This window comes from Eschscholzia californica, unplaced genomic scaffold, assembly GCF_041429995.1.
Source record: "Eschscholzia californica isolate CP2 unplaced genomic scaffold, dmEscCali1.0.p SCAF_3, whole genome shotgun sequence".
Taxonomy (NCBI): Eukaryota; Viridiplantae; Streptophyta; class Magnoliopsida; order Ranunculales; family Papaveraceae; genus Eschscholzia; species Eschscholzia californica.
The window spans coordinates 8438138-8449920 of NW_028238420.1; the positions used below are offsets into that span (position 1 = coordinate 8438138).

Below are 11783 nucleotides of genomic sequence, written 5' to 3' on the forward strand. Positions count from 1 at the left end.
AATTATTTCACGTACGCCAAACACAACCTTTTCGTTTTGGTCAATAACAGTAAGTTTAAGGGGGTAAGCTCAATTACCCATCATTGAGGGGGGTAAACTCAATTACTCAATTACCAAAGAGTTTTTTGATAGAAAATTTAATTCTAATATGCGGAAGTTACATACCTTCAGCCATTGTTGATTAAGTTAAATGATCTGCAAGATAAAAGCCTGAAAGTCTTCTAACCCCAATCCTCTCTGTAAGTTTGTTGTTGTGTTTTGATGGAGAGACACAAGCATTAATATAGGAGGGGTTAGGGACCTTCAGTTATGAAACTACTCCCACTTCTTTTCCATCGAAAAAGGGGGTAGTGGGTTGGTTATTGTAACCAACTTTATCTCCCAAATATTCTTAATACCCACGTAAGCAAGCATTTACTGAAATCAAATCAGTAAATTGGTCAAAGCCAAGATAGAGGGAAATTAGGAATGTGGGCCACCCTTAGTCTCTAACAAGAGACGTGTCCAACATTCTCCCACTTGGCCCACATGTTATATTTCATAAGTACATGGGTGATGGACTGTATGGCCAAACAAACACTTAGATTGGGATATCACTCATTCTTAATTAAAGAACATATCACACGAATCATAGCGGTCACATTCTGATAAGTGAATGCTTCCTTCCATGTATTACAATGCATTATGCTCTCTAACTAAGCACTTGATGAGCATAACTTCCGAATGAGTAATTTCTGACAAAATTACTCAGGTCCTCCTTTAATATCACAATGGATATAAGATGGTTATTCTTTATGTGCACGAATAAAACTATTTATTCAAAATAACCAAACACCTTAAATAGTCAAAGAAAGTACATGTCAAGCATTACATAAGTTAACAAAGACCCATACGCTCCACATGATCTAAGAACACTTGTGCCGGCAACGCCTTAGTCATGGGATCTGCAATCATTAACTTAGTACTGATATGCTCAATGGCCACTACATGTTCCTTAACTTTATCTCTGACAAGAAGGTACTTTATGTCGATATGCTTACTTCTGCTTCCACTCTTATTGTTTTTAGAGAAGAAAACCGCAGCAGAATTATCACAAAGGATCTTTAATGGTCTCTCTATAGTATCGACAATTTTGAGACCCGAAACAAAGTTTCTCAACCATATTGCTTGTGTCGTTGCTTCATAGCATGCAATGAACTCTGCCTCCATAGTAGATGTTGCGAGGATGGTCTGTTTGGTACTTCTCCAAGATATAGCTCCTCTAGCAAGAAGAAAGATATATCCCGAGGTAGATTTTCTTGAATCCACGCATCCCGCAAAATCTGAATCCGAATATCCAACCAGCTCCAGATGGTCAGTATATTCGTAGGTCAGTATGTAGTCCTTAGTTCCTTGCAGATATCTCATAACTCTTTTCACAGCCTTCCAATGTTCTTTCCCGGGATTGCTTTGGAATCTTCCTAGCAGTCCCACCACGAAAGCAAGATCAGGTCTTGTGCAGACCTGTGCATATAAAAGGCTGCCTACTGCTGATGCATATGGAATGTCTTTCATCTCCCCCTGTTCCAATGCATTCTGTGGACATTGACTTTGAGTCAATTTCTCTCCTTTAGCGATTGGCGCTACAAGTGATGCACAGTTATGCATCCTGAATCTTTCCAAAATTCTTTCGATGTAGGCTTTCTGAGATAATCCTAAGGATCTTTTAGATCTATCTCTGTGAATCTCTATGCCTATGACATAAGAGGCTTCACCTAAATCCTTCATCTCAAAATTCTGAGAAAGAAATTCCTTAGTCTCATGTAGCAATCCCAAATCACTAGTTGCAAGTAAAATATCATCTACATATAGGACTAAAAATATGTATTTGCTCCCACTGACCTTAAGGTATATACATTGATCGACAATGTTTTCTGTAAAACCAAAAGAGGTTATAACATTGTGAAACTTTAAATACCATTGGCGGGATGCCTGTTTTAGTCCATAAATAGATTTCCTGAGCTTGCAAACTAAATGGTGATCGTTTTCGTCACGAAAACCTTCGGGTTGAACCATGTATACCTCCTCTCCCAAATGACCATTAAGGAATGCTGTCTTAACGTCCATTTGGTGTAGCTCTGATACCAAATGATAGAAAATTTAATTCTAATATGCGGAAGTTACATACCTTCAGCCATTGTTGATTAAGTTAAATGATCTGCAAGATAAAAGCCTGAAAGTCTTCTAACCCCAATCCTCTCTGTAAGTTTGTTGTTGTGTTTTGATGGAGAGACACAAGCATTAATATAGGAGGGGTTAGGGACCTTCAGTTATGAAACTACTCCCACTTCTTTTCCATCGAAAAAGGGGGTAGTGGGTTGGTTATTGTAACCAACTTTATCTCCCAAATATTCTTAATACCCACGTAAGCAAGCATTTACTGAAATCAAATCAGTAAATTGGTCAAAGCCAAGATAGAGGGAAATTAGGAATGTGGGCCACCCTTAGTCTCTAACAAGAGACGTGTCCAACATTCTACCACTTGGCCCACATGTTATATTTCATAAGTACATGGGTGATGGACTGTATGGCCAAACAAACACTTAGATTGGGATATCACTCATTCTTAATTAAAGAACATATCACACGAATCATAGCGGTCACATTCTGATAAGTGAATGCTTCCTTCCATGTATTACAATGCATTATGCTCTCTAACTAAGCACTTGATGAGCATAACTTCCGAATGAGTAATTTCTGACAAAATTACTCAGGTCCTCCTTTAATATCACAATGGATATAAGATGGTTATTCTTTATGTGCACGAATAAAACTATTTATTCAAAATAACCAAACACCTTAAATAGTCAAAGAAAGTACATGTCAAGCATTACATAAGTTAACAAAGACCCATACGCTCCACATGATCTAAGAACACTTGTGCCGGCAACGCCTTAGTCATGGGATCTGCAATCATTAACTTAGTACTGATATGCTCAATGGCCACTACATGTTCCTTAACTTTATCTCTGACAAGAAGGTACTTTATGTCGATATGCTTACTTCTGCTTCCACTCTTATTGTTTTTAGAGAAGAAAACCGCAGCAGAATTATCACAAAGGATCTTTAATGGTCTCTCTATAGTATCGACAATTTTGAGACCCGAAACAAAGTTTCTCAACCATATTGCTTGTGTCGTTGCTTCATAGCATGCAATGAACTCTGCCTCCATAGTAGATGTTGCGAGGATGGTCTGTTTGGTACTTCTCCAAGATATAGCTCCTCTAGCAAGAAGAAAGATATATCCCGAGGTAGATTTTCTTGAATCCACGCATCCCGCAAAATCTGAATCCGAATATCCAACCAGCTCCAGATGGTCAGTATATCCGTAGGTCAGTATGTAGTCCTTAGTTCCTTGCAGATATCTCATAACTCTTTTCACAGCCTTCCAATGTTCTTTCCCGGGATTGCTTTGGAATCTTCCTAGCAGTCCCACCACGAAAGCAAGATCAGGTCTTGTGCAGACCTGTGCATATAAAAGGCTGCCTACTGCTGATGCATATGGAATGTCTTTCATCTCCCCCTGTTCCAATGCATTCTGTGGACATTGACTTTGAGTCAATTTCTCTCCTTTAGCGATTGGCGCTACAAGTGATGCACAGTTATGCATCCTGAATCTTTCCAAAATTCTTTCGATGTAGGCTTTCTGAGATAATCCTAAGGATCTTTTAGATCTATCTCTGTGAATCTCTATGCCTATGACATAAGAAGCTTCACCTAAATCCTTCATCTCAAAATTCTGAGAAAGAAATTCCTTAGTCTCATGTAGCAATCCCAAATCACTAGTTGCAAGTAAAATATCATCTACATATAGGACTAAAAATATGTATTTGCTCCCACTGACCTTAAGGTATATACATTGATCGACAATGTTTTCTGTAAAACCAAAAGAGGTTATAACATTGTGAAACTTTAAATACCATTGGCGGGATGCCTGTTTTAGTCCATAAATAGATTTCCTGAGCTTGCAAACTAAATGGTGATCGTTTTCGTCACGAAAACCTTCGGGTTGAACCATGTATACCTCCTCTCCCAAATGACCATTAAGGAATGCTGTCTTAACGTCCATTTGGTGTAGCTCTGATACCAAATGATAGAAAATTTAATTCTAATATGCGGAAGTTACATACCTTCAGCCATTGTTGATTAAGTTAAATGATCTGCAAGATAAAAGCCTGAAAGTCTTCTAACCCCAATCCTCTCTGTAAGTTTGTTGTTGTGTTTTGATGGAGAGACACAAGCATTAATATAGGAGGGGTTAGGGACCTTCAGTTATGAAACTACTCCCACTTCTTTTCCATCGAAAAAGGGGGTAGTGGGTTGGTTATTGTAACCAACTTTATCTCCCAAATATTCTTAATACCCACATAAGCAAGCATTTACTGAAATCAAATCAGTAAATTGGTCAAAGCCAAGATAGAGGGAAATTAGGAATGTGGGCCACCCTTAGTCTCTAACAAGAGAAGTGTCCAACATTTTTATCACATTTTTCACCTGAACAATTAAAGCATGGAGTTTGTTCAACTAAAAATCGAGCCTCTTGGAGTTGAAAAAAATGTAAATTTTATACAAAGAGAATAAAAAAACTAAACTTGAGAATCTTAATTGCAGTCCAGCTTGAAGATGAAGGGAAGAGTTTTGGAAGAAGAAGAAGTAAGACTTTGGCCTATTAACTTCTATTTGGGTTTGGTTCGCTCAATTCGTTTCGTCTTTAATCTAATCCGTCTTTAATCTAATCCTCAAACTCTAATCTGATATTTAGAAAAATCTGAAAGTGAAACTAGTTGAATAGATTAGTACTTAACTTATTCAATCTTTTCTTCATTTATATGTTTGCAAGTAATGCTCATTTTTATCATCTCGATTGTGAGATGTGACTTTGTGATCTCGTCTAAATGTAGTTTAATTAAGTTGGTGAGACATTGACTTGTGAGGAATTAGGGTTTTAGAGTTTTACTAGCTAGTGAATACTGATTGTTCTTAATGAAATGGTTGTAAATTTGTTATAGAATCTTAGAAATGACTAGTGAGAAGATAGAAGACCTGTAGGAGGAAACTTAATAGTATTAAAAAGGATTTCTGATCTTCGTTCTATTACTCCTGTTTGATTAAAAGAAAAACAATTCTGCGTACAAATACTGAGATCAGGATAATCAAACAATGGGTCAGGATGGCCGAGTGGTCTAAGGCGCCAGACTCAAGTTCTGGTCTTCGAGAGAGGGCGTGGGTTCAAATCCCACTTCTGACACTATTTCTTTTTATTAATCCTTGAATCACTTTCCCTTTTTTATTTGACTCCCACTCATTGAAATAGTAAGTATTCTACTCCTTACAACTAACAAAAAAGACAAACTATTAAACAAATTTTCATTTACAAAAAGCATATATAATAATATTTTCTTTACCCCAACGGTGCCAGAAACTTCCTTTTAAGGTTTATTTTCTTTACCCCAAGGGTGCCAGAAACTTTCTCGTCGGGTTTAAGGGTTTTTGTTGTCGGACTTTAAGACTTTTTAGTTATTGGTTTAATTTAGGCGGTTATCGTGCTTATCATATCTTAATGATGTATCAATGCATTGTAACGAGTAACGAGTAACGTAGATCGTAGTCGATTTCTCAAAAAATAAATAAACAATCCCCTCGTCACATAACTCATGCTTTTAAAAAATCGATTATACAATAACAAAATAACTCCCCATCCATAATTTTGTTATAAGTTTTGGATGATTATAATGCTTGAGATTTCTTCACAATTGTAAAGTTTTCTTCCACTATAAATTTCACAATTTGGTGGTGGGTGAATAAGAAAACTATCTTCCTACAATATATTGACCTCTTCAATTCATGAACTAACAAACCCTATTAATAGAATTGTCTAAAAAGTGGAGAAAGACTAGCTAGATAGAGTATATATGCAAAATATATCTGAATATGAAGAAAGTAGTAGTAATAGGGAATGGGGTGGAGAAACTCATTAATGTGGTGACAGAAGTATAGAGAGCACAAAGGAGTGAGATGCTAATTAGACTCCATATGCATTTCATCATCTGTGCTCTCTATCTTCTGTCAGCAACACTCACCACTTCCCCATCTATACTAACTACTATATCACTTATATAAGAGAGAGAGAGAGAGAGAGAGAGAGAGAGAGAGAGAGAGAGAGAGAGAGAGAGAGAGATAGAGAGATGAACTTGCTGGTGGTAGAGAGATGTAATATTGTTTGTGGATTGAGAGAAGAGGAAGCATTCCTATTTATAGAGAGGAACTGCATGAAAGAGAGAGAGGGAAGGAAAAGAAGTGGTACACATAAAAGTAAGATTATTCCCCATCATGCCAATTTCATGTAATACCAATTTGTAACCGTTCTGTCACCCAAATAGGAATATTTGATCTTCAACGAAAAAAAAAAATAGGAATATTTGCTACTTGATGTTACTATCCCTGAAAACGTACCTTAGTCCTTCCCCATTGATGTAAACGTGAGACATTAGATTAGTGGTATTTGATAGTTTCCGTTTGTGTAGAGGATGATATTCGTGATTTTTTTTTGAGATAAAATCGACAACGATCTACAATAGTCATTACAAGACATCGGTACATCATCAAAATGTGATAAATATGGTGACCACCTAAGTGAAACCAAAAGGAGTCTAAAACCCAACAACATAGAGCCTAAAGCCTGACAAACTTATGATTATTTATATCTTTATAACTCAAAATCAATAATCATGGATTCCACCTCCTTTACAAATCGAACCTGTAACTTCTAGAGTTTGAAGTTTATGTCAACACTATCAACTACTTGGACAACCAAGTGTTGAGATATTCATGATTGAGGTAATCAGATATCTAAGGTGAATAAATGAACATGATGATTCGATCCAAGATGGCTGCACCTATACCTTGAACTATGTACACCCATGGAGAAAAATCATAAGTTGTTAGATTGTATCTAGCTTAATCGGTTACATTCTTGTAATCGGGTCCAAGTCTAGGTACACAAAAAGGGGATGAGAGAAGAATTGGTAGAGAATTTGGGGTAGTCCAAGTTGGAGAGAAGAATGGAGAAGAAAGCATGATGAAGATAAGAGAATATGAGATCCACTATAGGTTGGTTTCTTATCTCTTTCAACTTTTTTTTTTGTTTTGTCACTTCCATTTCAATCTTAAGAAAAAAATTATGCCAAAAATGAGGGCTTTCCACGTGTAGTCTCCCCATACCTTATTCTCATCTCATTACCCCAAACATTTGGAGAGTAATGCACCCAGGGTAAACTTTTTTTTTTTTTTTTAAGATAGGTACACACTTTACCAATTTTGGTAAAACTTGATTTATTAAGACAAGAAGATTTAGCTAGACATGAATTCAGACATGTAAAACCTAGTAACTTTAGCACTCATTCCAATTTTTGATCATACATATGGTCAGAATGTGGTTAGGGAATGTTAATTTCTGGATAATATAAAGATGGTAGCTTCTTTTGTTCAAAACTTTACTCCGCGTAGTAAAACATAAATAAATATTTATTTGCAATTAGTAAGAAACTAACAACATCAATTTAATTAAAGATGCCGACAAACACATAATAATGCTCTATTTTGTGGAAAGATGAGAATCATTTGTGGTTGCCATTTTTTTCTAAAGTTAAGATTCCCTTACCTCTTTGGGATAGGGAGGAATATTTGTCCATCGTGTATTTCCAAAAAGCCTATGCAAGAGCAGACATACGCAGGTTTTAGCCCAGACTGGAAATTTAGTAATTGTCCATTAACTAGCGGAAGACAGACACAAATGAATAGACTACGGTGTTTGTTTTTTCAAATTTTCAGATCTGAAATCTAACTTGAACAATTACTAACAACACCGTAATCTATTCATTTGTGTCTGGCTTCCGCTATTTAATTGGACAATTACTAAATTTTCAGTCTGGGCTAAAACTTATGTATGTCTGCTCCTGCATAGGCTCTTTGGAGATACATGATGGACAAATATTCCTCCCTATCCCAAAGAGGTAAGGGAATCTCAACTTTAGAAAAAAATAAATTCAATTCAGATTTCAGATGTTTGTTTTTGAATTTTAGCTTAATCTGAAATTTTAACTGAAATTAATACATGTCTGGATTGACTGAATAAATGCCCCAACATTTCAGACTTCAAAACAAGTCTGAAAAAAGTGTCCAATGTCTGAAAATGTGCAAAAGACATCTATACCCCTGTTAAAATCCAAAATCCATCACTACATCCATCTTCTTCCCTTCACCACCACCATCACCACCACCACCACCACCAGACTCGAACACCACCACCACCAGCCTCGAACAGCACCACCACCACCACCATCAGCAGACTCAAACACCACCACCACCAGACTCGAACACCACCACCACGACCACCACCACCATCAGCAGACTCAAACACCACCACCACCAGACTCGAACACCACCACCACGACCACCACCACCAGACCCGAATTGAACCACCACCACCAGATTCAAACACCACCAGACCTGAACATAACCACCACCAGACCCAAACTCAACCAATCCCGAACACCACCACTACCACAACAAAAATTCAGCACCGCCACAAACCAATCTTTGGTTAGAGGGGGGGAGAGATGGAGAAAGATCTTGTCGGCAAGAGAGAGGGAGATAGGGAGGGAGGGAGAGATCGACTTTACCCGGAGAGAGAGAGGTTGCCGGAGAGAGGTTCACCGGACTAGAGAGAGAGAGAGACAAGATGGAGAAAGAGAGATGGATGAGATTAGGGTTTTATTTTCTTTTTATCAGAGAGAAAAAGGTTAGGGTTTTGTTTTCTTTTTACTAGAGAGAATAAGGGTAGGGTTTTGTAAAATTAGGATTTTGTGTGAAAACTATTAAATAGGGGTATAAATGTAAAATTGTTGATTCAGACATAAAAAATCAGATTTAAAAAACAAACATCAAACTTACAAAGTAATTCAGCCAATTTAGATTCAACCAATTCATTTCAGCCAATTCAGATTCAACCAATTCAAATCCAGACGTATAAATAGAAAAAAAAACAGCACCTACATTGACAAATTGTTATGCGGAAAACTAGATCTTTTCTAGATTACAATTTTGCAAACGTTAAGAATAGTTAAAATAAGAAAACCAAATCATTACAAATAAACCTAGTCTTGACTACTAAAATCCAATCATATTCCATTAATATTTTAAATATGATAGTACAATCTCATAGAATGGATTTCTAGTTCCACCCTGCATTATTCACTAGGGCTTAAGACACTAACATCTCACTGTTGATATATCATGTGTAATGGAGGACATCATTCTAGTAATCGGAGATAAATTAGAGAAGGAGGGCCGAGGGGGGTTGAGTGAAAGATGGTGGTGTCGTCATTCTTATGAGCAAACTCTAAATGTGCCACCATTTCTCCAGAGGCGGCGCTGAGATTTCGGAGGCCCGAAGCGAGTTTAAAATTTGTTGCCCCACATGTGTTTCACAATAAAAAAAAATTCATATATTGAAACTTCTACGTTTTTCTTACGCTTAATGTCGGATTTAAACATGAAACTTGTGTTAATAAATAGGCAGTATGACTTGAATGACTAATTGAGTTACTTGAAAATCGGCTCGGGTTCAAAGAGAGTCCTAGTCAATACTCGAATTTTCAGTTCAGTAGTTCAATTGAATGAGATACTGAAATTTGTGAGTCTCGTTTCCTTTTTATTTTAAATAAGAAAATATAATAAAAATAATTTAGAAAAGCGAAGAACTTTCTTGCAAAATCAAGTCACGTGACGCTAATTTTTCTCTCCTCTAAATTGACTCTCCCAAAAGAAGAAGTAGGAGAGTAAAACATTTCCAATAAAATTCTTCTTTCTTTTTAGTGGTGTGAAGGAGATAGGGATGGTTGTGGTCTGGAGATGGTCGTGGGAGTTGTGGTGGTGATTGTTTTGGTCATGGAGGTGTAGTAAAGATGGTGGTAATCATAGTAGTGGAGGTATAGTGGTAGTGGTGATGTAGGTTAGTAATCTTGGTGGTGGGGGTGGTGGTAGAAGTGTCGCCATAATGAAGTGTTGTGTATAATATTTCAATATAAAAAAAATGGAGATGGGAATTGGAGGAATAACAAAATATACCACCTAGACAGAGGGTGTGACAGAGAACGGTGGGAGACAGGAACCAATGGTGCCCTGATATTGTATGAGATAGAGGAGTGAGGGAGACATTGACAAGGATAGTAAAGAACTTTGTTGTCGGGCCCATATATAGTTCACAGTTCACACCTCGTTGTTTTGGACCCAAATAAGTTAGAACCCAATTAATTGTGGCCCCTTTCTTCACAAAGTTGCGAGTCTGGTATAAAATTTTAAAGGCACCTTCAGTAAAAAATTTCTTAAATGTGGCCCCTAGATTTTGTTGCCCAAAACGACGCTTTGGGCGAGGGCCAGGACCTGCCCTGCATTTCCCCATCGATTGAATTTGTATACGGGTACATGTCAAAAAAGAAGCCCATATAACTGTTCGGTTTAATTTGAACTAGGGTCCATCAATTTTAGTGTGCACATCTTCGAGACCACCGCTTGATGTGGAGATGGTGTTCGAAGCTAATATTCATTTGTTACTTAAAAATCCCACATTGGTTGACCAGAGAAGTGGCCGAGTGGTTATAATTTGTAAATACCTAAGAAGATTAGGAAGGGTCTCCACATGCTGACATGCGCACACACACAAGGGCACACACATGCAGTTGACGAGCTTTGAGTTATGGGTTTGATCCCACAATTTTCTCCAAGTTTATCTTCAACGCTCTTATCTTCTTCTCGGCATTTATATTTCAGAATAAACCAATAGTTGTAAATCTTTGGGGATTTATATTTCTCCGATCTAACTTTACATTTTCAACTTATCCCTCCACATCAATTAAGTTGGTCCTAGGTCAGTTTCACGGTTATTTGTGTTTAGGCGGTAAAATAAATGGGGATGTCTTTTTTTTTTTTTTTGAAATAGTCATTTCATACAAGCAAAACATTATAAAAAGGTAAATGGGGATGTTATAGTCACCCTAAAAGAGAATAATTTTCACAACAGATGATATAAACAGTAAAAATGACATGATTATCACTAAGCGTCCCGATATAAATTAACTATTGATTTTCCATTGTGAAGATGGTGTCAGTTTTATGTGGAAAGAGACTGTTATTTACCTTTTAGTATCACCGAGACCAAAGTATCTGTAAAGAGTCTGTTTGTTATTCGTGAAAATCAAGTTAAAAAATCGATTTTTGTAAGAAAATAGATTTTCTACTGTTTGGTAGGGCACATTAGATGTGAAAGTCAATTTCTAACGGGAAGAAAAAGTGTCAAAATTGTCGAAATAACTTCACCAACTTTTACATGGGAAAATGCATTTCTTACTCACACTTTCCAAACTTGTTCTTTCTCCTACAAACATGGTTATTTTCATAAATTCCTCTTTCACACTTTTCTCCCTCTTTTTCGTGTATATCATTCTTCTTTCTCTTCTCTTGTGAAGGTAAGTAATAGCCAGGTTCATGAACTTTTTATTGTTGAATTTGAATTCGATAATTCCAACTTGAAAGAGTACCATATCTTTTTGGATCAATGAGATTTTTTGTAACTCTATTATCTCTAGATGAAACTTGTTGGACTACTTGTTCTTGATAGTAAACTTGTTGAAGTACTTGTTCTTGACCAGGAAGATGAAATATTTTAATACCCTCAATTCTGCTAC

General features: G+C 36.8%; 1 non-coding gene across 1 annotated transcript; it reads left to right on the plus strand.

Annotated features, from left to right (window-relative positions):
- The first annotated feature begins 5203 nt into the window (after nucleotides 1-5203).
- Nucleotides 5204-5287, plus strand: TRNAL-CAA (transfer RNA leucine (anticodon CAA)). Its single transcript has one exon. It is a non-coding gene; the product is annotated as a tRNA-Leu (tRNA).
- Nucleotides 5288-11783: the final 6496 nt, after the last annotated feature.